The 23651-nt window shown below is 43.0% G+C and overlaps 1 long non-coding RNA gene across 1 annotated transcript in view; it reads right to left on the bottom strand.

The window, feature by feature from the left end:
- Positions 1-298: 298 nt before the first annotated feature.
- The window catches only part of LOC138504861 (uncharacterized), a 250561-nt gene continuing 227208 nt past the window's right edge, over positions 299-23651 (bottom strand). The window contains exon 3 of the long non-coding RNA XR_011280017.1: positions 299-1323. This is a non-coding gene — a long non-coding RNA (uncharacterized lncRNA). The remainder of the gene's footprint in view (positions 1324-23651) is intronic.

Raw genomic sequence — 23651 nt, 5'->3', positions numbered from 1 at the left:
CTATATGGTGTTAGAGTTTGTGCACGGTTTCATTCTGCAAGAACACACCCTACAGTCTGATGAATTTCTTGAACACCGGCGAGGTCATTACAAAAAGAGTTGAAGAGCACCCATGAATAGCACCCATGAATAGCACCCATGAATAGCACCCATGAATAGCACCCATGAATGTTACCCTATGGTGGAAATAGCTGTTGGATTGTTTGTGGTACACACTTTTGGGCACCATTGAAAACAGACGCAGAAAGATGTAACATTCATGCATTCATTATTGGCAGACTACAAATAAAGGGGGGTCTGTAGTATAATTTATTGTATTTTGGAGTGCAGCGCCACTGCATGGGATCGCATTATTGCTATAATGTGGCAAACATATAGCCAGCCATATGTCGCCAGTGTAACATATGGGTATGCAAATGGAGACAGGTTACAGATTTAAAAGCATAATAGATTTTTTTTTTCTTATTATTTGAAATGCCTCATTCACAGGAGACCACATTAGCTATCTATTTGACTAACTTAATTAACAAATACTAAAACCAATGCTAACTAAATAACATTATAATGTGCTCTCCATGTAGAAAAAGGAGGCAAGAAGAGATGTGCTCTCAGAGTCATTTTTAAACGTGCATTTTTCTCTGATTTTCTCTGGCTGCATTGAAATGTGAAGGACGGAAAGGCAGCGGGAAACAGAAACAGAAACAGTTATTACAGTATGAAGATCCCATTGTTTGTGAAACAGGGGTGGCAACCTAATACACTTTCTGTTAATATGATTGGAGGGAAGTATGTCTGAAGACAGACTGTGTAAGCAACAGAGCTTTGCTGGACGAACTCTGACAGAATTATAGTTAGTTCACTTTTGCGGAGCTGCTGTGAGGTCGCCTTTGCTGGGCTGCTGGGAGGAGTCGTTCCAGCTGCACTGTTGACCTTCAGAGATTGGGGGTTCCTGGTCACTTGGCACCGGCTTGAGAACTGCAGATTGCAGATTGAAGTGCATGTTCTCGCTGTGCGCTTTAAAAAGAAAACCCCGGGCCCATTCATCAGAGGCCACGAGCCAAGGGAGATCGCGTGTGGGAGGACTACAGATAACTGGTAATTATCAAAGTGAATGGAGATTATTGTGACTGCTGTACGAATGACCTAACATATATATATCAGGCAGACAGAGTAGAAAAAAAAAGGAATCCCCTGTGTTTAATTGACACTTTATAATGTTGCAAAATTAATATTGTTCTTTTGCTGTATGTTTTCCTTTTTCTCTTTGTTTCAGATGATGCAAAGTGAATCTCGTTCCGCTGCTGTACATTTTTCTGTTTATTTCTGTAAAAGAAACAAGGGTAAGATGGTGTTCTGAAATGCAACTGTTTATAAAACACAAAAATACATGAAGGCGACGTGTAGTGTGTTTTTGTCTTTCTCTTTTCTTAGTGCATCTGGAATAGCAATTGTGATATGGGGAAGATTTTGAGGCAGTGCATTTGTCATTTTTCCCATATAGATAAAATAACAAAAAGAATAAGTTGTCTAAAAGTATGACTTAGCAATTATAAATAGCTGTGTGCGTGATTCCACTCAGTGTATGTGTGTGTGATTTCTGAGTGGAATATAATACAATAGTTCTTGCTGAGCTACATGAATCAGCAAAAAGAGGCCTATGGAAATATAATCTCACTAATGTAAATAAACTAGTGATAATACCACATGTTATTGTAAATACTTTATGGAAACATAGTTTACTGGTGTAGATAAATCAGTGATAACAGCCATAGGTGGCACTCTATATGAAAATGTGGTGTTTCTGAATAATGTAGGTCCAAGGCCTCTAGAGATCACACGAACAGTCTAAACAAAAGAAGGGGGTTTTGTATGTTGGGGCCACAAATAAAACAAAGAAATTATGCTCACCAAAATACTACCAACAAAATGTATACCACTATAAAGCCAAACCCAATCTAAATGCAAGGAGTAGTCATTGCCAAATTACCATTATTTTTGACGATAAGAAAATACCGCCAGGCCCCAAATATACACAAAATACCCTACAGGTCATTCAGAGATTGTTCAAGAAAATACTGCTTGAGAAATTTACCACCACCGCTAGCGGTATTAATGAACAAACCCCCAATTTAAAGTTCACCACCAGCAGAGGTGGTATTTCTGGAATACTTCCAGAGGTATTTAAGAAATACCAACTCTGCCGGTCATAACTTTAAAAGGTATTTTATTATGGGTTTTCTTTCAGCTATTTTCAACTTCAATTTGAAGGTTGAAATGGATTATGTATGGTATTGCCTTATACCACGACTGCAGATTTGTTTACTGTCCAAAGGTGTCAATTCTGACCCTTCTATACATTGCATGGTTACAGTGTTGATGGCCCATTGTAAAAAAAACTTTTCACAGTGCTTCCCTTCTGTCGAGCAATAACACGTTTTCAAAAAACGTAGGGCCAATTTAGATTTTTTCCAATCACCTCTGCTTCTTTGAATTTAAATATGCAGCCAACTTTCCAAGAAAAGGCAATTTAGGAGCACAATCAAATGTGAGTCCCTTGTGCATCCAAGTGCAGACCCCCTAGCCAAAATTAACAGAAAGCCCCCAACTACAGCTTCTTGTCGTTTCCGGCAGAGGCTGAGTGGCAAATCAAGGTAGCCTACTGTATATTGTGAGCCAAGGCAATGGAAGTGGGTGGGTGACAAGGAGCTGACGAGTGTCCACTGTGAGAAAGGGAAGTAGATGCATGCAAGGTAAGGGAAGTAGACTCAGCTATGGGTTAAAGGATGGAACAAAAGAGAAACAGAGATCTGAAAGTTAATTGTAAGGAAGGGGTGGGTGAAGGGTCATTGAGGATGTGGTGCAAGGGAAGGACAACGGAGGGTAATGGGTAAGAAAAATAGGGTAAATGAGACAGAGGTACAAATCTGGAAAAGTAGGCACCAGGTTGAGGGACTGTTGCTGAGATCTGTGCATGAACTGCATACCCCTGCACCTGATTGTGGGACTGGCTCAACCACTTTATTTTATCTGACAAAGTGATGAATACTTGCTTCATGAACCTATGTTTCATTTAAGACTTCTCTTATATTTTTCAGGTTGCTTTATCATGTGACTTTGTGCTCTGAAGGTACACAAAATAGTACAGACTAAGGCTATAATTATAGAGCGTTTTTATTATAATTATAATCTGAGTCAGTACAATTGTGTGTACTTTCAGAAATGTTTGCTTCGGGATGGAGTTGGTTAAGAGGCATTTCCCTTGTAGATGCCAAAGCTAAAAAAGTCCTCTTTCTATGATTAGCTATCTTCTCTCAGTGTGAGAGACGATAGCCAATCCTAGAAAGTAAAACCGTGGGAAAGCAACAGCAGCCAGTAAGCAGTTGGCTTACTGGCGGCTGCAGGGACAAATTCCCGGAAGCATTGGAACAGTGCACCGAGACCGGGAGAAGACGACCAGGAGAGGAACGAGGAAAGATGGTCATCGAGGAGGCACCAGGTAAGTGTCCACCTTTAATACTGTGAAGATACACATTATTCCTTTGAAAAATTGATGGGTGAGTGGGTGTATGCAAAAATGCTGTGGCGAATCGGAATGCAGGAATATGTTAATTGATTAAGGATTTGACCCCTATGAGCCACGATACCTCTACAGCAGGACCTGCTAGTCCTCAATCCCATCCTCCTGTGTTTCTTATTGCCCACCTACCCGATAACGCTGGAGCTGTCCCTGCCGCACGCCTTAGTCCCTGAAGGAGAACTTTTTGGCGGAGTGATTCGAGCTCCATAGGCTAGTGTATGCCGAGATCTGAGGGGTCCTCTGCTACCCTTCCCCCCAGCCTGGCCTCCTGTCCGGCTGCCTCAGCAGCTTCCCAGCCCCGAGCTGTGTGACCCAGCAGATTAAGGAGACGGGAAACATATGGCAGTAGCTAGAAGCGGCCAGTTCCACTAATGACGAGGAGCATAGGGCCAAGAAACATGGACAGGATATGTGGAGGCATACTTCCATAACCCCCGTCCCTCAACCCCACCTCTTCACAGGCAGCCTGACACCCCCAGCGAGCTCCACAATGAGGCATTTGGGCTGTGTACAGAGTGTGTTTCAGGGCACTGGAACGGAATGGGTTTAGGGAAAAAGAGAAATAGTTGAGGACAGAAAAAGGTGGCAGTGGCAAACTCTCTTAAGTAGGTTGAGTTTCTTGGGTGAGCCCTAACAGTGCCGCAAAGCTACTTCAAAGCACCATAGACGAGCATGCACAGTGGCGGGAGTGGGAAAAGAGCGGGGACTTGCGAGGTTAGAGAGGCGGCCAGAAGAAAGCAAGACAAACAATTGATTAGCTTTGCTGTGAGCAGTCAGGCTGGGACTGGACTACAGAGGGCAATGCCCGAACTTCAGTGCCAGATCCTAGGCCCAGTGCGCTATGGGGTGCCCGCTGCTGTTATATTACTGCCGAAATTGCAACCTGCCTACATTTAAAAATCCTGAGGTTTTTTTTGCTTTTGGTGGATCACATCCTAACATAGACCTTAAGTATTACAAACTCTGCTAGTGCCTCACCTTAGGGCTAGAAAGGGTGCATATAGATTGCGTGCATATAATCGCTGTGTTGGCATTGCCTCCTGACCCATTTAATGCTGGTATTCCCATCTGACCAATGTCTTGCCGGTTGTCACCTCTCAGGCTTTGCTTGGTATTTCCCCCCCCTCAAAACCTATTCAGTGATCACATTGCGCCTGGCCCATTTTCATGTTTTTATTGGCCGTTTGCATTTGTATGATGTCTGGAGGCCTTCCCCACTTTCCTGCTGGCATTTTACCCTGAGAGTATTGATGCTGTTGCTGCTGCCCACAGACTCTCTTCCTGTAAGCATTGACACTTTTCCTGGTGACAGGTCACTCTGGACCCTCCCTCGCATGATGTTTCTCTCCCCACACTTTCCAATATAGCATTCCCTTGTTGGTTGTAGATCTCCAGCCTCGATTTTTCCTTCACCCAATTGAAACATATACAATATTAAAGCAAGCAAGTTAGGCCCCCCAGTCACATAAACCACCTCACAACCGGCTGAGTTATTTTTTTTTACCACCCCACACCACCAACTCTTTTACTCAGGAGCACTTATCTCAGATGGAATAATAATCAAAGCACACACCACGGCCTACCCATTAGCTCCTGTACACACATACATTAACACACAATACGTCGGCGTGACAACACAGAAACCGTCCCTGAACAGAAACTTCTAAGAGTTAACCAACTATTCGGCTCACTATTCGGCTTCGGCTGAATATTTTGGCTAACTATCCGGTATTTGGCCGAATAGTAAATGTACTATTCGGTACACCCCTAATATAAACTGCACAGGCTACTCTTGCTGCACCAAATAGAACAGCAGGGGAATGCCTCAGTCCCAAATGGAGGGTGTCGCAAGGGGTGTGGGGGGTCAGCAGCACTGTTAAGGCTTGATAGAGCAAATACATGTCCACAACAGGGAGGAAACGATTGCAGCTCCGCTAAAGGAATGATAGCACAGCTACACTAAAGCGTGGCGAAGTAGTGTTGCTGCACCAAAACACGCAGGCAAATCAAGCAGAATGGCAAAGTGAGGGCTGGCGCTGCAAGCCAGAGCTGTAGAGCGTTGTCAATATATTTCTGAGTTAGTTTGCGTTTAAACATGATTCCCACCTTGCACCTGCTCAGCTATTCGTTGACTAAAATGACTCGTCCCTCCCCCTTTCCCCCATAGGTTATGCAACATACCAAAACCCTGGCCCCACCTGTAGTAGGGTCCAGAAACAATGCTTTCCACTTGTTTTATTATTTATTTTTATTTTTTCATTTGTATAGCGCCCAGACCCGCGGGTATCACGGCGCTTGCAGCACTGCTTCTAACGCAGCATGGCCTGGCTGCAGGCCTCTTTACTGCTTCCATGTGAGGATTCCTCGCTGTCCTGCCTTTGCTCTGTTGGGATAAAATGTGATCAAGGGGTTAGTGAGCTGGCCCCCCAGTCAGCAGAAATGTATCCGAGGCTGATCCCCCGCCGTGACAGGCTGTCATTGTGAGCAGGTGACCTCACTTCCGGTGTCTCTGAGGGCGCCGCGGCAGCTTGCATTACCTCAGTGTGTATTGTTTACCCGTCATCAGCTTCTGCTGAGCTTTGCCGAATTTAGGCCAATCTCTGTGAAATTGGAAGGGTGCGGCCTCCGTGTCGGATTGTTTTCGGTCACCGAATCTGGGTAACCTTGCTCCGGTCTCTTAACACTTAAAGGAGGTCAGGGGAACCGGGCCTCTCGCTGTCAGGCTGCAGACCTGACTTTCTAGCACAATACTAGGACAAATGCGCAACTCTTTCCATGTGGGAAACAAAAACAACTCAAAAGGCTGCTTCTTGGGCCTGCATGTTTGGAGCTCCACACAATAAATTCATCAAATGTATAAAATTCACACAAGTATGTGGTCACTCCGAAAGCAGTCCCTGGTCACGTTTTACATTCGTTCCAAAGCAGAAATATAAAAAAGTCGGCTGATGAGTCGTGTGGCTCACAAACAAAAGTTGATAGACACACAACCAAGACAATCCCATGCTGCCTGGTTAAAAATCAACCCGTTGCTTCTCCCATCTCCTGAGGTGTTGCTAGGTCTGGAAAAGATCTGGGGCTACGCTAATGTGGGGACTAGCAGGATTCGGAGCTAGCTAGCCTTTTGGTTGTAGCCCCTGAGCTTCTATCCGGGGCTACTACCAAAAGACCAGGGGCTATAGCCCCCCCAGCCCACCCCTAGCAACGCCTTCTGCCCATCTCGCCTCGATCTGGATTATGCGCTACCTCTCCTTCGCACTTAGAGCACGGGCTGTTAACTACCTAATTCTTCCAAGAATCAACAAAGCAAACAACATTTACATAGGTTCTCTGGACTACCTCACAAAAAAACCTAGATGAATCCAAAACACGGTAGCTAGGCTCCTACTCAGACTTAACAGGATGGAGCACAACACTAGCGCTCTGAGGGCACTCCACTGGCTACCGGTCATAAAACAGATCCGGTTTAAAGCCATCTGCACCGCCACAGAGCACTTAAAGAACAAGGAGCAGAATTCCCTTAAATTAATTCCACTCTACCAACCAACCACAGACCTAAGATCGTGAAACGACATAGTAACCAGAAAATCTTACAGAGACAAAACAGAGGCTCTGCCGTTTCCACTCTGGAGGCCAAACACTGGCATGAGCTACCAAGGGAAATCTGCGCCCTAAAGGGCCACCTGAAATTCATGAAAAGTCTAAAAAAAAACCTGGCTCTTCAATGCTTAAAAGAATTAAAGTTTAACCGACACTCATCAAGCAGCGGAATTGACACTTCTCAATAGTTCGACTTTCGTTCTCATGCACAGCAGGAGAGTACGCCATACTGCCTCTTGACTGTCTGCCTAGAACACATCACATGGCACTCAGGAAACTATAATGGGAGATTCAAATCCAGTGATGTTTCTGTGCTAGTGGTCGAAGGCCAGTCAAGTTATGTGTCACATGATGAGTATTGTGTATGAGATTAGAATGAGATGGTCGCGTCGATGCTAGGTTCAGACAGTCTCGGTGAATAATGGCTCCCACGCCACCTTGATGCTTGGTTCTTTTTCTCACAATGATTTGGTAAACTTCAAGGAGGAGAACATACGTAAAAGTGGTGAAATCGTCAGAGAATCATTTCTCAGTCATGGTGGGGATGTCTATGTCCAAGCCTTCTAGGGGAGTGTGGATACATGAAGCATGTTTCATAACCAATCTTGTGTTTAATGTTCCCACGTTCAGGCTATTTGCAAGTCTAATGATCTCAGTGACAGAGGTATCGTACGGAAAGATATGTCTTCAGTTTGGGTATGATCCAGCAGATTATCTGACCGGCTTGTAACTTATTGTAGGAGACCCCTGAGAGATACGAGGTCTGTGTAGCACACGGCATCCAGACTCCGATTGTGAGATAGGCAGGTGGCGGTGAGCAATGGGATGTTAAAATCTAAACCAGGTGTACTTTGTCTGTGTCTCGCTCAAGCAAAGGGAATCCCTACCCCTGGGGGGGACTTGGGATGAGAGACAAGGCACAACTTTCAAAATGTACTCCCACAGTACTACTTTCACAAAGAATCACATTTGATTTTATGTTTATCAATATGCTTTTCAAAAGCTAATTAATTAAGAAAACGTTATTCTGTTTACCCAATATTCTTAATTAGGGAGTAGATGTGCAATTATAGATACTCAACAAACAAAATATATTTTATTTCTTTTATTTAATGTGTTTTAGTTTAATACTTTACACATTACATGTATTATTGTACGTAGAACATTCATAAAATAATTTTACCATAAAACAATACTAAGAACATTTATAAATCACACGCATTATAAGTCATATGTAAGCTAATAAATAATCGCATCCTAACATTTTAACCATTCATTATTGAAAATGTCCTGTACCATTAACACCAATCTGATCCAGATGTGCAGCCACTATGGACCAGACTTTGTAAAATGCTACGTGCAGGCCATTACATTTAGTGTTCAAGCAGTATCTCCAAAAGGGTAACCCTTTGATTGACTCAAGGTCATGGACGTATTCCCGAAGGTGTATCAAATAAGTTGGACCCAGTTTCAGGCATTCCATCAAAAAATGTCTTGCAGATTCTAAAGCCTTCTTATTCGGACATATTCAACAGCTTCTTTTTTCCAGAGGTATTTTCAACAAAGGGCCCGGTACTGACATCACAGGAAGGCGATTAATACAAGAAAAGCAAGACAGATCTACGCAAGTTCTTTGAAAGACATAGAGTCAAGTAGGGCTGGGTTTCTTGTAAGTATATATAACATTTCAGAAGGATACGCATACGATTTTAATTTGGCCAAGTGAGTAAAGTTGTTACACCAGTCCCAGTTGTCCACTTATTGCTGAAATGCCCTTTTTAACTCTTAATATTCTCTTAGCATCCCATGGCGGGGGCCAGAGGCATTTCTAAGGGTGGATGGGCTGAGGTGGCTATAGCTCCCGGTCTTTTGCTTGTAGCCACAGATAGAAGCTCAGGGGCTACAACTGAAATGCTAGCTAGCCCCCAGTCCCGACAGCCCCGACATTAGCAGAGCCCCAGATCTTTTCCAGACCTACCAACACCCCTGGCGGGGCAAGTCAATCGCTGCAAAAAAAGCTAGCACAGACTTTTCATATTTGCCTACTTGCTTTGATATAATCTTCTGGCCCACTGCATACAGCAGTGGGCATTTGGGGACAGCCATGGCTTTAATGTATAGGTGACCATGCGTCTTTAATACTGTGGCCTCCACAGAGATAAGACCCAATTTATTTAGACTGTATGAACATTCTTTACTAAATAATGGATTAAAGCTGATGGATACATTATAGATGAAAATGCTCATCTACCTAAAGATAACATACATGTGCAATCAAATGATTTTTAGATTTTTCTGTAAACAAGGAAATACACGCCAAATTCCACTCCAACAGTCAATTAATTCATTCTGTTCATTGATGGATAGTATTGTTGACAGGTATTCGTATGCTGCACCCATTCAGAGACTGCCCTCTCAAAACAAATACAGAGGTTCATTCTTAAAGATGAAAAGGTCAACATATAACATGCACGTAAACAACTCTTACACTTCGGTAAAATATTTATACATAATACATTTCGGCATATAGATGCCTTCCTCAGGACACAGGGATTGATTTATCCATTTTTGAGTCTTAAAAATCTAAAAAAGGGAGAAAAATATAGTCGTTTATATCACTAAATTGAGGGTTTAGATGGTGAAAAGGTGGTAAAAAATCGACTACTACTATGTCTTCAGTCATTAGATTGGGATACTTAATTAGTTATTACTAGTTTATAATTAGATTTAAGAGAGAATAGAGATTATAACCCCAGGTCACGTGTAATGCAACCACATTTTAAAATTAGAGCAGCGTACCTTACTGGGAGCCTGTCCCATTGAGAGGGTTATTAAAACGCCTTAGCTCAATGTAAACCTCCCATAGACTCACATCATGTATCATATAATGACTCATTTTCATTCAATTTCTTATTTCCTGAGCTAGATTATGTCTTCTTCATATGAGTTGATCCATTTCACTTTCAATTTTTCACTACATCACTACACCTAGTTAAAAGAAGTACTGTCATTTACTCGTGATATTTAGTTTTGACTGTTTATATCAAAGAGGGCATTTAGTACAATATATGGTTCACTTAAAGTGTTCTGATTTGCTATTATTCCGCACTATTAAATAGCCCTTCTTACTTTTGCTTTGATGTATTACAAGGTCTTCCATATGATGAGTCGCTGGTTCAATGCCAAAATGTACTCAACTTTTTTGGATGTGGCTAGTAGGACATTCAAATTACTTAAGTATTGCATTTTAAAAAAAAGCAAAGGCACAGTATTTACTCTGTGATCAGTTTGCTATGTTTCCGTATTAGTTCCAAACAGCCCTAGGGGCAAACAGATCTTTAAAAGTTAAAGATTTCTTAACTCATGTCATAAGCATAAGCGATACCTGGACTGTATCGTGAACTCCTTTGGCTGGCTTGCGTGTGCACGGATGCAGCTTTCATTCGTTGCGGCAGATATGGACGCCATTTTGAGAACGTTAAATCTAAAATGTTGAAAACGTAAGTAATGTAACGTCGTAAAATACTTAGTTTAAAGATTGCAGTTAATCTACAAAATTGCATATATAACTGATGATCTAATGAGAATTCTTTTCATGGGATGATATAAAGGTGGAAACTAACTGTTAATGATGTTTGTTTTTTTTTAAATATGTTGTGTCAATAATGATTTGTTAATTTACATGGCGCATTAAGCCAAACCGCTTTACAGAGAACATATTTACATACATTTATCATCCCAACCGAAGTTGGTACTCATTTATCGACCTCAGAAGCATGAAAGGCGGAGTTGGTCTTGCCAGGATTCGAACCTGTGACCTGCAGATCACACATAGATCGCAGCAGCAAGCACTCAATCCGCAGAGCTATCTTACCAGCTTATAGGCTTTCTTATCTCAGTGAAAGTAGAAATACAAATAGGAAAATGCAAACAAAAAAACACTGAGTTTGTATACATTCTGCCATTATTTTCTGGCTTACCTTTATTTTTTTTGCTCTAGAACCTAATAGAGAGGATGAACAGTTGAATTCTTGTTTAACCCTTAAGTGCTAAGGACGACTAGGCACGTCCTTTTTGCATAGACTTGCATAAAGCTCATCAGTTAAGAGGCAAAAAAATAGATTTTTCCATAACGGTACCATTGCAGCAGAGATAACCGTCAGACTGGTGTTGGGATGACCATCTGGGTATATATTCCATTTGGCGCTACTGTTTATTTGGGTAAAAAGTTACACTTTGAACTGCCTCTGGATGAGCACCATGCAAGAGAAGTGTTTTTTTTCCCCTTGAAGGTGATTTTCAAATAAGTGTTTGCAAGGAGCATGCCCTGTTAGAGTGCAAGGGGAGTATTGCATTTGGCAGGGCGCTTGACAGAGAAACAGCTTTTATAGATAGGTGAGGTCTCCGTGTTCATGTTATCAAGCACTAGGCAAACAACCCCAGGGTTTGTGTTGCTTGCTTACAACTAGAGTGCGCAAAGACAGATTGATCTTACAAACCTTCTAAACAGGTGCTGGTGTTCTTGGCCCCTTGAGAGGCCACCAAATAAACAAGTTGTCTAACTGAGCTCTTTAACAATTACAAGGGCCACCCCCTCAATCATATCACTGGTGCACGTTAGAAAATGCAATACTGCATACTGTCAAATGGGGGCGCCTATATACACTTCAGGGAAAGGACAAATAAAGTGACTGGGCGTGCCTTATCACCCGATTGTAAGACGTGCACCATGCACCACAATTTAAGGGACGATAGATTGGCAGTGGGTATTACAGGAAGTATGATGTCATCATATTATGAGAAGAGAGCACATAACACACTACTATGGATGGTAAAACCCACCAGCTGGCAATCCTTCACACTCCTGCATGGAACTCCTAAACCAATTGTTTTTTGAAACATTTTCAGTCAGGCTTTCGGTGTCATCGTTACAGACCCGCCCAGGGAAGTTTCAGTCTCTTCCCTTAGGGCTTACATCCCTTTAAGACAATTTGCATACCAACATGACCAACCCTCATTGAAATTTTACAAATTACACGGTGACTGGCCCCAATCGCTCACCCCAGTGCCATTGGGAGGGTCACTAGACTTCTCCTTCATTCCTGCCTCCTACACTTCTTGCAGCCCAAAGGCTTTGGGTATGAGGCAATAAGGGAACGACCACTTGTGCTATTAACATGGGTTGGGTCCTTTGAAGGAGGCTTGCTTCCACACAATCCCCTGTTGACGTTAGCCTTTCTAATTAAGGGGACTCCTCCATTTTCTTGAATTCCCATTGGACAATGCAGAAGATCAGAAGAATCCATCTTGACCCTGTTGGGGGAGCAACCCTCTCCTGAGCCCTCCGCCAGAGGCAAGGAACAGTGGAGGTGAACTGCTGTTGAAACAAGACTTGCACTTTCTGCCAGCTGCACTGGTACCCAGGCTCCTTAATGGGGGTGAAGGCCTCCTGCATGTACCAGCTGGACTCCCCTTTGTGGAAGTGAACAGAAAAATGGCAATTTCTGTCCCTAAGCCCCTGGATTGGGACTCACAGCAACCTAAGAAATATCAAAAGCAGCTGGAATTATTTGTACCACATTTCGATGGTTCTATGTCCTTTTGCTGCCAAGTTTTTTTCGATGGAATATTTTATGAAAAAATATCGAAAAAAAACATCCAATTATTTTTTTATATTTGGGGAGCACCCCCAAGCCCATTCCCAATTATTGTATCTGCTACCTTTTTTATCCCTTACACACCCACCCACCCTTATATTTTTTGATGGGTTTTTCAATGTAATTTCTTCATTAAAATGTACATTTAAAAAAACGACCCGCATAACAACTGTATACCTTTTTGACGCCCTTTGAAACAAGACAGAACCCCTTTTTACACAGGTGTAAACTGAATTTGAACTGCGTTTGACACCCTTCAAACCAAAGCATGACCTCTGTTTACAATTTTGCCACAAGGAGAAATCTAGAGACCAGCTTCCTCATTGGTCATTTTGTTTTATTTGGCGGTAGGAAAAAGAGTGGCACAGGGCAGAAGAGACACGGGAAAGGTGTGGACAGTGTTTAGGGTATTTTTGCAAGTTTTTAGGGCATTGGTTTTTGGTTTTGTGTGTTGTTTGGAACGCTTTTGATGTTTTGACACCTCTTTATTGAAATGGGTACATTCTCTGGGCTCCTTTCATTTGTGCTACTTTCTGATAATCTGTCTCTTAGCCTCCAGTACACCAGCAGTTTTATATTTTATTTTAAAAAGATGACACTACTTTAAAATCCTATCCATCCCTAAGCAGCTGCATCGAAAATGGTAAAAAAAAGATAAGAAAGAGTGAAAAAAATAAATTTTATATATATATATATATAAATAAATATATATATATATAGTACATGGCCTGCGGCAGCGGCCATGTAGTAATGGTTAAGTTGCTAAACCCATAGGTAGAACACTTATTGGGTGGCTTATAATTGCGCTCCCCGTGGACGAATCCTCACCAAACTTTGCAAAAAAAGTATATGGCCCACCCTGAATTTCTTTGCAAAGTATGGTGAGGTTTGGCCCAGGGGGAGCAAAGTTATAGGGGAGGGGGACCCAAAATTTCTTTTTTTTCCCATAGACTGAATGGAGAAAAGATTTCTGTTTCACCTACAGCCCAAACCTCTGGACGGACTTTCACCAAATTTACGCAGGAGCGGTGGATTCGTCCCGAAAGCGTGCTTTTGTTAATTTGGTGAAAAACAGTCAGTAGTTTCTTTTTTAAAATGACCAAAAAGTAGGTCTAAAAAAATGTCTGATATCTATCTCTGCTCCGCGGACACACTTCCCTGTTTGCTCTGCGGACAGGACACCGATTGGTTAATCGGCTTGCGTCATGTCCGCGGACACGCAACGTGTTCTCTGATTTGCAGGGATGAAGCGTGAGGCGCGTCAAATTGTTTTGATGCGCCTGCCATATTGGATCAGTGGACATCTGCGGACAGCGCGGCGTGGAAGTGAGCATAAATCCAATTATGGGGATTGTTTTGTTGTGTAGGAGTGCTTGGATAGGGTGGGGGAGTAAGAGATGGGTCAAATTCTGTATTTGTTTAGGTGGCAGGAGGCCTTGATGTGTCTGCGGTGTCCGCGGTCACTGCGGTTGTCCGTGGACATGCCAAATACTGGGCGCCCTACTGACTATTTTACTTTAGTATGATGTTGGTTTTGTGTTGTTCGTAGAGCATTGATTGTAATTATTTTTATAATGTTAATTGAAGTGGATAGGTTTTGAGGTGGATGTGTTACGTTTTTGGGTTGTGGATATTTGGTAGGTGTTTGATTCTATGGGTATGTTTTGCTGTGGTGGTTGTGGCCAGGGCCTAGAGTTGGATGCATGGCCAAAGGGCCTGGCCACAACCACCGCAGCATAATACACCCATGCTACCAAACATTTTGACTGTGGTATGTGGGCTACTTAGGGGATATATGTTTTCAAAAGTTTGTGTACTGTTTCATTTGTTGAGGCTGCATGTAGAGTTTTGGCCAGGCCATGCAGTCCAGATTGTACGGTTTGGCAACAAGCACTACAGCATAAGATACCTTGGAAGCAAACATTTTGGATTGTGGTCTATGCTTAGATGTTTGCTTGAATGCGAGTATTATGCTGTGGTGTTTGTTAGTCCATTCATTATATACTTACTGTTTGACTTTTTGTGGTTGTATGCAGTTCTTTCATGACATGGGTAATTGGAGCAGACATTCTTTTTCAATCTCTGTGATTAAAGAAAAGATCATATGTTAGTGGAGGTAGTTCATAATGAGTTATTGCATTGCATAATAGAAATTCCTTTATTTTGTCGACCCTCATAGTTAGTACTTTAGAAGTACTATAGTTCAAACCAGTGTACTGTGCAATTTGCTCAGTTCCTGTGTTTGTTTATTAAATCATTGGGTCTGTGGGAAAAGAAATCCATGCTGGATTAAAAAAAAACTTTCTACGTTGTGGTATGGAATATATTTATTTCATTGATTTCAGTAGGGGGAATTGAATAGGTATATGGTTTTGATTTGGAAGTGGTGGTAGTATTGAAGTGATTAGATAGTAGTTGTTTATTTCTTTTCCATTTTAGTGGTATTCATTTATCTGTTGGCTTGTTGTAGATTTTTGGAGCAGTTATAATACACCAACAGGAGCACCTGTTGGTGTACTATAACTGTTTATTTTTTGTTTCATGCTATTCATCTATCTGTTGGCTTGTTGCAGATTCTAGAGCAGTTAGATACCTGTTGGCGTATTCCAACTGTATATTTCTTGTTTGATTTTAGTGGTATTTATTGGTTTGCTTGTTGCAGAATTTTGGGGCAGTTAGATACCTGTTGGCGTATTCTAACTGTTTATTTTATTCACATTTTAGTGGTATTCATTTATCGGTTTACTTCTTGCAGAATCTTGGGGTAGTTAGATACCTGTTGCATATTTAACTGTTCATAGTTTTGACGTTGATGTTTTGTTAATGTTCTTGCACAGATAAGTTATTAAATTTTGGTTTTAAGAATATTAAGTAAGCGTTTACAAGATTTGCTGGTAATCTCTGTTTTAGAGTAATGGTACTATCATTACATTCAAACCATCCACATTTCTTTTTATATGCAGTGTAGTGACCTGCAGTGGTTGTGGCTCCTGCATGGTAGATTATTCCTATTGTTGTGAATGTTTTCTTACCAAGTGATACTTGACCATGTGTGAATCCAGTCAGCTTGCAGTTGTTTTTGGTACCATCTGCATTGTAAAGTTAAAGCATTACTATCACGTATTTACTATATGTCTGTATTTGTAAGGTGGAACGATTATCGGATTTGCAGGTAGTACATAATCTGCCATGGTTTGCATTTTGTAAAAGTTGCTGAAATGGAATGGATTCACAGTTAGGTATTGATACATACACAAAGCGTTCATTAGGAACTTCTTCTTGTACTACATGGCTGCAAAGAGTGCATTTATGTTTCCACATGTATGAAAGCTGGAAGATTTCATTTATAGGTATGTTTTTGTTTTCTAGTGCTTGTAGTAAGTACATTAGAAATTCTTATGGATCTTCTTGTGAGTTTATAGTCAATTTGACCATTCCAGCACAGTAGTCCAATGCTTGCCTTATTCCAGAAACACTGTAAGTGTTGTCAGGATTGTTGGTTGCATTTCTATGAAGGACTAACATTCGCAAACACAATTGGTATGTACCGTGTAAGTAAATGTTGTCAATAATTGGTGGCAATTGTAATAGAACATGTATTGCTACATTTGCTTAGAAATTACACCAGTTATATTTGAAAATTTGAATGGACCTGACAGTTCTGTATCCAAATCATTTGTTCGGAGTGTGCGTTGCTTCTTGGAAGAGGTAGTTGAGTTACTTTGAGCAGTAGATTCTTCTTTGGTTGTGGTCCTTGATGAAGTATTAGCTTTTTTTTACTTTCTTTGGAGGAATTGCTGTGAGATCCTGCATAGATTGAGTCTGAATTAGTTTTCTTTTACAACGTTTTGCTTTTTGCAGAACAGGATAGGGTTTTAGATGGGGGGGTGTAGAGTGAACGCAGTCTACTGTATTCTAGAATGCAAGGAATATCAGCATTTACTTTACTTGCATCAAAGTTGATTAGAAATAGTCCGTCAAGTGTACATAAGCGTGATAGTGCTTCATAGCTCATGCCTTCTTTAAAGACTGTGCTACCAATATCTATCAATGCTTTATTTAGGATAAGACATTGTGATTTGTGAATAGTGACTGCGTATGCTAGAGTTAGAGAAAATTGTTCTCTGCGTACATACATGTCTTTGAAAAGAAGGAAGCGGGCTGTTGAGCATCCTATCCTTTTAACTTCGGATAGTTTGTCAAAGAGAATATTGACAAATTGAATGTTGTTGTCATGTGGGTATGTTTGAAAGCCAACAACTGTACCAAGTGCTCCATTAACTAGTCCTTGCTCCACGTTAAGGTTACGTTTACGCATTACAGTTTAAAGATAATTTTAATATGTTTTCCAAACCAGCTGTGTTAGAGAGTTTTCCAAGGTGTTTAGCCTTTTTGTGGCTCGTTGACACATGGGTAGTGTCATGCCATGTACGTCTAGTTTGTCTGTGGAGCCAATTTGAACTATTGGTTGCATTTCTTTTTTTAACATCGTTTCATTAAATTTTGAACAGCTTGCAAGAGTTGGCATCAAGGACTTACAATTGACATTTGTGTGTGCTAATTGTTCCATGACATCAGTAGCACATGAGTTATGTCCATAGAGTGCATGGATGTGCCTGGTTTTTAGTATAGATTGTGCTTCTTGAGGTAGTACACTAACTCAAATACTTTTTAAAATGTTGGCGTATGTGAGGTCTGCAGACTGACGCATGTTTTCAGTTAATTCTCTGAATTGGAAATGTTGCCAAAGGTTGACATTTCCTATGCTGCAAAGAGTTTTATGGCAGTTTGTGCCCTAAGGTTTTAAAAATAGGTTCACCTTTCACTGGTGTTAATTGAAGAAAATCTCCGAAAACAATAATGTGTTTTCCTCCAAAGAGCTCTTCATAGTCCATTTTGAGGACCTCTTGTAATCTGAGGTGAACCAAAACCAACATTAGGTTGGAGACCATGCTCACCTCATCTATTAGCAGCATTTTAATTTGTTTGAAAACCCTGCATAGTTCCATTGCAGCTTCTGGAGGAAGTTTGTAGTAGTCTAATTTGTTTTGGTGTTCTACTGGAAGGAGTAGTAATCGGTGTAAAGTGACACTGCCTATGTTGTACGCAGCTAAACCTGTGGGGCAGTTACAACAGCTGACAGTTTGTTGTTTGTCAGTTGTTGGAGGAACTTGTTGATGATTTTGATTAAGAATGTTTTGCCTGAACCAGCTTGACCATTCAGGTATAGTAGTATAGGTTTGTAATCTTGGCAGGTACAGTTTTTACTTTCATGTTGCAAACCATGTTCAATTTGTTTTGTTACCTCTTGGAAAATGCTACGCTGCTCAGTGTTTAGTTGTGATTTCAGTACTGCAAAGTCTTCTGTAGATTGCTCATGCTGACACCTAGGGGGTAATTCATGGAATATTTGTGCGCCAAAATTTGTGGCGGAAGCTGGCGTGTGATTCATGGAAGGCCCTGCGCACGTTGTTTCCTGGGATGTGCGCCAAATCCACGCTTACCTTACATGTCACTGCGACTTTCCAAACGCATGTGCGATAGGAACAGGGAAAGCGCACAACTTCTCGCGCACAAACCTAAAAATGGGGCAGAACACAGGGAATGGGGAACAACGCGTGAAAATGTAGGCGTAACATGGGAAGTACCGCTGGGAAACACACGCAATGCCCACACGCTAGTGAACAACACATATTCATGGAATCGAATAGGGAAAACCCACACACGTCAAAACACACGGACATGCACAAATACGTCCGCCACACGAAAGCAGGCGGAAGCGCCCCCGCGTAGCATAAAAATGCACGCAAATAACAAACAAGCACATACAGCTACGATGAATGTCCCATTCCTCGCAGCAGCGATTATGGGACACCGCAGGAGGAGGGGAGTAGCTAGGCCCTGCATTTTATTTGCCCAGGACCATCCTTTTTGGATGCCTGATGACGAGGTCTATGGCAGGTATAGGTTTCCACCTCATATCATCCTAGAGCTGGTCACTGAGTGGGAGGATGAACTCACATCACCCACCCTGTGCTCCCAAGCATTGAGCCCCTTGGAGAAGGTGCTCAATGTACTGCATTTTTTGGCCACTGGGACATTTCAGCAGACAACTGCCATAGTGGGGGCGTATCACAGCCCATGCAGTCACGTTGCCTACACTAGGTGTTGGCAATCATCACTGCGCGCCCCTCAGTCCGCAGGCACATATACATGCCCAGAATGTGAGAAACCACCCACGCAAACTTGGTGAGACCAGGATTCAGTTGAGCGCGTAGTGTAGCCGTAGAAACCTTCCAGACAATGCAACTCCCAATAGTACAAAGGGACTATTTTGGAAGGGGAATTGCCCAGAAGATTATAATGATTCGGAACACAGCTGCCTAAACAAAGAACACAATGTCAGGAGTTGAGTTCATGAAATAGACACAAGCAAAGCAAAATAAATGTAGAACAAACAACGTACTCACGTAGTGAATACCTCTGGGCAAGGATAGTAAGCCAGGCAGAGCGGAGGGCCAGGGATAACCAGGAGATCAGATTAGGTGCTTGTCCGTATAATGTTCTAGCAATGGAAGGGAAGATGATAGGAAGTCCGTCCGACGAGCCTGGTTCCAAAAACAAGGACAATCCAACCTAAACCTATACCCGCCGGCACGCGGACGCCTAAAGAAAAATGTCCGTGAGTAATCCCAGTTCCTTGTGATGAGTTCCAAAAGAAATGTGCTCCGTGTGGAAGGTCCAAAGAACAGTGTTCCGAGTGACAGGATTTCCGAAGCAAGTGAGTTCCGTGAAAACAACAGAGTTCCGTGTTAAATGTTAACCAAGCAAAAGATAGAAAAATGCAGGAGAAAAGATCCGAGACGCCAAATGCAGGAAAATGACAGGCAAAACTATGGTCGTTCGTTCCGAGGTCGAGTAACAGGTGGAATCCAATACGAGGTCCAGGGTTGTTCAAGATCAGTCCGTGAGACAAAAGCAGGGTCAAAGATTCAAGGCCAGACAAGAACACAGTATGGAGCTCCAAAGCCGAAAATTCAGAAGCAGCGTTCCGAATGCCGGGCTGAGATTTAAACAAATAACGTGACCGTGCAGGGTTCGCTGCAATGCCGTAATCGTGCACGTACGTGCTCAGGCAACCAATGTTTCCACTGCAACCCCCAGCGTTGTCTGATACTCTGGAAACGCTTCGGCTCCGTGTGTGTTGGAACTGTGGAACGTGTAGTTTCAACATAACGCTTGACGGAACGGGGAGCAGACGCTGGTTTCTTGACAGTATCCTCCCCCAAAGATGCCCTCACCCCCCGAGAGGCCAAGAACCGAGCCAAAAGAACCGGAGCATGCAAATTGGATTCAGGCTCCCAAGTACGATCCTCGGGACCATAACCCTTCCAGTCAATAAGGAAATACCAAACTCCTCGGGAAACCTTAGAAGCAAGAATAGCCTTCACCTCATACTCCTCCTCACCCTGTACTTTGACCGGAGGCGGACGAACGGGGAGCCTGGTCCCCTCTGAACAGGGCTTCAAAAGAGATACATGAAAAACCGGATGGATCTTCAACTTATCCGGCAGTTCAAGTCTCACTGCAGACTGATTTATGATATTCCTTGACACGATAAGGACCGACATATCTGGGTTTCAAACAACTCCTCATGGGAATACGGAGGTGTTTGGTGGAAAGCCAGACCAACATACCCGGGTGGTAATTGGGCGCAGGAGACCTATGTCGGTCGGCGTACTCCTTAGAACGGTCCTGGGCTTCCCTCAGACGGGAATGCACCTGTTGATGCAGAGAAGCAATATCCCTGAGACTGTCTTAGACCGCGGGATTGTCTGATAAGACTGGAAGATCCAATGGCAAAGAACGTGGATGGTACCCATACAAAGCAAAGAAAGGAGAAGTACCTGTGGAAGTGTGAACCGAATTGTTGTACGCAAATTCGGCTGTCACTAATACCGACAACCAGGACTCTTGATGCTGCATGGTTAGACAACGTAAATACTGCTCAAGTGTGGCGTTCAAACGTTCCGTCTGACCGTCCGTTTCCGGATGATAAGCAGTGGAGTACCTCGCATCAACACCCAGGGACGTAGTAAGATGCTTCCAGAAACGCGAGGTGAACTGCGAGCCTCTATCGGATATTATGATATCTGGAAGGCCAAAACAGTGGAAAACATGGCGAAGAAACAGGTCCGCCAGAACCGGCGCCGTAGGCAAACCTTGGCAAGGAACAAACACGGCCAGTTTGGAAAAAGAATCGATCACCACCCATATGGTGTCAAAACCCTGAACGGAAGGGAGTTCTGTGATGAAATCCATAGATATCATGGTCCATGGTTTGCTCGGGACCAGAAGGGGGCACAATAAACCCATGGGTTTCATGGTTGTGGACTTACACTGGGCACAAATGGCGCAGGTAGAGATGTACTCCGAGACATCTTTCTGCATTGAAGGCCACCAGCACCATCTCTTGAGCTGTTCCAGAGTCTTGCGCAAACCAGAATGGGCTATAACCAAAGAATCATGACCCCAACGTAACGCTGTTTGTCTGGAGTCGACATCTGGGAGATACAGACGACCTTTGACATAAAGCATGGAGTTAACTATGGTCATATTCAAACTCTCAATCTCCGGAGGATTCCCCGAAACCCATTCTCTAATGGATTCCTTTAACAAAGGCTTCAAGGTACAGGAGCATATTACCTGATTAGGTAACAACATTCCACCAAATTCCTTGGGAGAGGAGTCATCCCCATACCTCCTTGAAAGTGCGTCTGCCTTGGAATGTAGAGCCCCGGGACGATACGTAATCTGGAAATTGAATTGTGAAAAGAATTCGTGCCACCTGGCATGCCTGGCTGTGGTGCATTTCACTGACTGCATGGCAAGAAGATTGCGATGGTCAGTGTAAACTTGTACTGGAACAGCAGTACCCAGAAGATGATGTCGCCATACCTTGAAAGCATCACGCACAGACAATAGTTCACGTTCGGTGACAGTGTAGTTTGTTTCATATTTGGTAAGCTTCCTGGAATGAAATGCCACAGGATGAAGGAAACCTGTGTCTTTGCAATACTGAGACAATACCGCCCCAACCGCTTGATCCGAAGCATAGGCCTCCACGTAGAATGGTTGCATAGACTTGGGATGCTGGAGGACTGGTGCGGAGGTCAACGCTGTTTTGAGATTGTCAAAAGCTGTTTGTGCTTCCTCCGTCCACTTGAACCCATTCTTAGGGCTGGTAAGGGTAGTCAAAGGGGCAACAATGGCAGAGAAGGAGCGTATAAAGCGTCTATAAAAGTTTGCAAACCCTAAAAAGGACTGCAAGGATTTGATAGACGTAGGAGCAGGCCAGTCCAGTACAGCCCTTACTTTGGAATCACTCATACCGACTCCCTGGTTCGTGATATCGTATCCCAGGAATTCCACATGCTTGGCATGAAAGATGCACTTCTCTAGTTTCGCATAGAGATGGTTGTCTCGGAGCCTTTGTAGCACCGTGGAGACATGTTGTACATGAGTATCATAGTCCGGGGAGTAGATCAGAATATCGTCAAGGTATACAATGACGTAGTGGTCGAGTAAATCACTGAAAACATCATTAATAAAATACTGAAACGTAGCCGGGGCATTGCTCAAACCAAAAGGCATGACTAAATACTCATACAGGCCGTACTTGGTTTTAAACGCCGTCTTCCACTCATCACCCTTCCGCATTCTGACCAGATTATAAGCGCCCCGCAAATCCAACTTAGTGAAGATGGTAGAAGAACCCAATTGGTCTAGAAGAACCGAGATAAGCGGAATTGGGTATTGGTTACGGATGGTGACAGCGTTCAATGCATGGTAGTCGATGCAAGGGTGCAAATCGCCTTCTTTCTTTGGGACAAAGAAAAGGGGCGATGCCGCCGGAGAACATGATGGCCTGATAAAGCCAGAAGCCAAAGACCTATCCAGATACTCCTTGAGCACTAAATCCTCCTTGTGGGTCAAGGAATAGACACGACCGGAGGGTACAACAGCATTAGGAACCAAATCAATAGGACAGTCATACTGTCGATGTGGTGGTAGGATCTCAGCACCTCTCTTGTCAAATACGTCCTTAAAGTCTCGGTACTCCCGAGGCAATACCGGGGTCATGACTGCTCCAATGACCAGAGCGGAATCCAAGAGATGAGTACTGGGTCCCAAAGACGAGGATCCTGATGTCCCACAAGACGTCGCACAGTATTCTGAATGAAAAGAAACCGTCCCTTTAGCCCAATCCACTAACGGATTGTGCTTCCTTAGCCAGGGCAACCCAAGGATTAACTTGAACTGGGGTGCTGTAATGACGTCAAAGGCTATGGTTTCGGTATGACCAGAGGACGTAGTCATAAAAAGATCTACTGTTTGTTCGGTAACCACACCAGATAACAGAGTCGTGCCGTCAACGGCGTTGACCAGTTCAGGAGAAGACTTGGGAATCAGAGGAATACCATGATCCTTAACAAACTGGCTGTCAGCATAATTCCCAGTGGCCCCTGAATCCAATATAGCATCCACTGTACAAGAAACCATGGAAGGAGCGAAAACATCAACAGTAATGGGAAACAAAACCATGGTATCAGAGCCCGTATTTGAGGGACTCGACAAAGGGGCTCCCTCTATTGCCGAGCTTTGGAGTTTCCCTGTTTTTGTGGTTTCTTGGGGCACTGTCTCAGGAAATGTTCAGAGGAGCCACAGTAATAGCATAAATTGTTCTTCCTACGATTCTTTCTTTCTTCAGACGAGAGCGGAGCCCTGAGGGTACCTATCTGCATAGGTTCAGACGT

This window comes from Ambystoma mexicanum, chromosome 11 (assembly GCF_040938575.1).
Source record: "Ambystoma mexicanum isolate Mex_15411 chromosome 11, UKY_AmexF1_1, whole genome shotgun sequence".
Classification (NCBI taxonomy): domain Eukaryota; kingdom Metazoa; phylum Chordata; class Amphibia; order Caudata; family Ambystomatidae; genus Ambystoma; species Ambystoma mexicanum.
This window is presented reverse-complemented; position numbering and strand designations above follow the sequence as displayed.